General features: G+C 36.9%; 1 pseudogene; it reads left to right on the top strand.

Annotated features, from left to right (window-relative positions):
• The first annotated feature begins 1,090 nt into the window (after nt 1–1,090).
• On the top strand, nt 1,091–2,640 carry LOC100732089 (pre-mRNA-splicing factor SLU7-like; annotated as a pseudogene).
• Nucleotides 2,641–4,326: the final 1,686 nt, after the last annotated feature.

Genomic DNA, 4,326 nt, shown 5'->3' with positions numbered 1-4,326 from the left:
TGACCTTAAAAATGCCAGAATTCAGTTTAGACTAGACTCAAATATTGCCTAAGAAATTTGCTGTTAGCCTGGAAACATTTCTAATCATGTCAACAGAGTCAGAAAGGTGATTATTTCTAGTCTCATTAATAGCTAAAGAAAATTTGAAATCATTACCATGATCTATTTGGTTATCTAATTACCTAGAATTTTAAATCCTATTTTCCTAGAGCCTCAGCAGAATTCTTTTTAATCATTTTACCTTTTGAAGATAAACTTAATAATTGATAAGAGAAATGATGATAACCGTATACTTTGCAGTTTGACTGAAATCTTAATGATGGCGATGAAGATGAAAATGTTAATAAGACATGAGTAAAATGTAGTTCCTCTTAAAAAGTTGCATCATAGTGTGATGCAAATAAATATCACAAATATGTGGCAAGTGGGTTATAAGTTGTAATTTTGGTGAATTAATTACCATTCCCACATTTCTTCTTGCAAAGGCCTGATTAAGTTTTGAAACAAAAATTCAAGGATAACACAGTGAAACCATGCAGAGTCCCCAAGGTTAATTATAGTATATAATTATATCTGGAGACTCTTGGTGGTACATATGAACACTTTTGCTCTGCATAGAGATGTTAGCAAAAAGAATGTTTAGCACAGCTCCTGCAGAGTACTACATGAGCTTTGTGGCACTATGGGAGCTAGGGAAGTCACGTTCCGGAACATTTGGGCGCGGTTAGTGATTCTTAAGTACAGACTGATGAGAAAATGATTCTGTAGGTTGATTTGTAAAAATACATTTAAATAATGCCTATGCATGGAGGTCTTTGAAAGAAATATTAGGCTCATCCTTTTCATCATATTTGCACAAAAGTAGGAAATAAATGAGGAAGAAAAGAAAAGTATTCTTTGTTCTACTGAAAATGATACATGGGATTCATGGCTTGACTGGTTTACACTGAACAGTTTTGGGGTTGAAGTGGCTGAACTGGAGTAAGAATCATGAGATTGATTAGAGCTGCACTATCCAAAATGATAGTTACTGGCTTCTTGTGGCTTCTGAGACTCAAAATATAGCTGATTCAAAAGAAGTCCTATTTTCATGTTGGTAGCAGCTGTGAATACAGTTAGTGCTGCACCCCTGTTAGGGCCCCAAGTAATGAATTTGAAGGAATCAAAGAAAGTGACTAGAGAGTACTCAAGAAAGAAGGAGTTAGGAGAACAGTGAAAACCAGATAATGTTCCTACAGAAGTTGATGAAGAATGAAAACTTATCAGTCCTCTTATTCCTCCTTATATTCCTTCAGTACCATGGAATATTGATCCATCAAAAAGATTTACCTTAAAGTATAAAAGACCACAATCAAAGAAACAAAAGTAATGCAGCTCATCTGGAGCATGATACAACTGCATAAGAGATTATTAAATACCACAAAGGAGCATTTGAAAATTGTGGGGTCATTTCCCAAATAGAAAGACTGCTTTGAGAGACCTCGGTGAGTTGGAGCCAAAGTTGCAGCTTCTAATGTAGTTCCAGATGAACATGTCCAGCCTCAGTTGATGCTTGACTGTGATGGGAAGAGAGATCTGTGGAATGGGTGTAATCCAGAAGAACACATGAAAATTGTGCCAAAGTTGGTGTAACAAAATGAACATGGAAGAGACTCCAGGAAGAATTAGCCTTAGGAAAATTAATGCAACAGATTACTTCTGCAGAACACCAGTGGAAAGAAGAGGGACTGAACTCCCAGATGGGAAGGAATCATAACAGTAAAGACAAAGATGAAGGTAAGTGTGCAGATAACACTGATGTGCTTGGAAGAACTTTGATTCCAAGAGATGAATCATCTCCAGAATCTCAGGATTTGAGAAGATATTGCAAAGTATTTGAGAAATTTGGATCCAAATTCTGCCTATTATAATCCAAAAACTAGAGAAATGAGAGAGAATTAATATGCTGATGCAGGGAAGAATCTGAATGAAGTGAGCTATGCTGGAGATGACTTCATTGGATGCCAGGGGGATGCTGTTTCAATGGCTCAGATACAGTGGCCTGCTTGGGGAGCCTATGATAGGATCTGAAGTACATCTTCATGCAATTCCACCAAAGGAGAGATGCTGTATAAGACCTTCAGAGCCAAAAAGAGATTTCAAGGAACAGCAGAAAGACAGCATCTTGGGAAGGTACGGTGACCAAGAACAACTGGATATGCCTCCAGTTGAATTGCTCTTAGCCCCGACTGAAGACTACATGGAGTACTTGAGATATGACACAGTCATTAAAGACAGGAGCAGACCATTGCCTCCTCCAAATATGAGGAAGACATGGAGGTCAACCATCATACACGTGTCTGGGAATCCTAGTGGGAAGAATGTGGATGTGGGTACAAACGCTGTCACTCATTTTTCAAGTTTCCTTATTATACATGAGAAGCTGGGAAGGAGATCACTAATTCAGAGGAATATATTACAGATGATATAACCAGAGAAGAATCTATGAAAAAAACATCAAATCCTCATGCATCAGGAAAAATAAAAGAGGAGAAGGAGAAGATGAAGGAAAAGCACCAAAGGAGCAATGATGAGGAAAAGTAGTGTGAAGACCTGAAAAGGGCAAGAATTCGAGGTAGCCCACCTTCTTCAAGTCAGTGAGATCATGAGATCAGTGAGAGGATGTGGCCTTATGATCGCAGACATGAACTCGGGGAGTCCACTGAAGAGGAAACGCAGGCCTAGAGAATTAAACCCCATGGACTCCAGGGCCTCTTTCCTTGGGCGGTCATAACTAGTCATAGATGGTAACTCAGGGCAGACACAATTGGTATATTCCCTTCTACTCTTCCTGCTCTCTGAATTTAATAAAGCTTAAGGGGTCTCAGTGCAAATTTATTCCTTTCCACACTAAAGAAACAAAGCAGAAGAAAACAAAAGAGGGAGTACATTCTATATGGGTTAAGATAAATAATCTAATTTTACATTAGTTATGTAGAAAGGTCTTGGTTGTCTACCTAACAAAAATGTCTTCTACTCAACAGTTGTCTCTATTTCCTCAGTTTTTGTAGCTCTTTTTCTAGTAGTATTTCATACTTTGAAAGTACATTTGTTACTTTCTCAAAACTAGAACTTCTTTTTGAAACTGCTGGAAATTACAGTAGTCATTTTTAACTATATAATTGAGGTTGTTTTGTGATAATTTGTTTTATATCATCTGAAACAAAAAGCAAATTCATTCTAACTTGGAAATAAAGAAAAAGAAAATGTTATGAGGATTGGAAACACCTCTTCATAAAATTGTGTCCAAGTAAGTGCAATGTAGCAAAAGGCAACACTGAATTAGTTTGCCTGAGTGAGGGGATTTCTAATCCTGCATCTGCATACTGGCCTTGAGGTTTGTGTACGAATATAGTTTTGCAGAGGGGTAAAGAGCAGGATAGACCATGGTGGACTTCTCACATTTTGATAATTCTTATACTGTTTCTTTTAAGATTGTACTACATTTATAGGAGTAGATCATTATGTAGCTTTTAATCATTTTTGTTTGATGAATATCACTGAGTATAGACTTGACTATTTTATATCTTGTATTGCTAAGGGCAACATCCTGGATTTGGCTCCATAGCAAGAGAGCTCAGGAATAGTAATGAGATAGCACAACATGTCAGATTTGTATTAGAGGAGACCTCTAATACATGTCACTCTCATGACATGTGCAAATTTCTAGAACATCTACACATTTGCCTTTTCTTGTGGCTTTTTAATATTAGCTCTTTACAGGGTTCATTGAATGAGTTATTGAACAGGATAACTTTATTAGACTTTATTTTGAATGTTGAACTTTATCTTTCATGTTTTCTCTGACATACATTTCAATCATGTCTCACTGAACATTTTATGCAGAAATAATGACTTTTTATTAAACATTCTATTTTACTGAGCAAATAAAAACAATTGCAAAAGAATTCTGTGCTTGTCCCATTGCATCTGTCCACTCACCATTGGGGGTACCTGTTGCCTGCCTCTCTTCCTTTAATGGTAGCTAAACTTTTCTTTTTTGTCTAAAATTGCATACTGGATCCCATTTTTTTGCATGTGAAGGTCATTCTAACAATTGTCTTTTCTTTTGCATATCTTTATTGACTTCAGAGAATGCCAATACCTTTAGAGTGATATTTTAGGCTGTACATCAGACGTTTTCCTGAATATTCTGTGACCTTATTTCCTAGTATTCAGAGCTTTCTTTACCTCTTTCTCAACGCCAGCCAGCTTCAGATCCTGTGAGTTTTCAGTGTCCTTTGGCTTATGTGATTATTCCCCAGACATCTGCTGGCTTTCTCTCTT

Source organism: Cavia porcellus, unplaced genomic scaffold (genome assembly GCF_034190915.1).
Source record: "Cavia porcellus strain 051 isolate PalLab524CR breed Dunkin Hartley unplaced genomic scaffold, mCavPor4.1 scaffold_20, whole genome shotgun sequence".
Classification (NCBI taxonomy): domain Eukaryota; kingdom Metazoa; phylum Chordata; class Mammalia; order Rodentia; family Caviidae; genus Cavia; species Cavia porcellus.
This window is presented reverse-complemented; position numbering and strand designations above follow the sequence as displayed.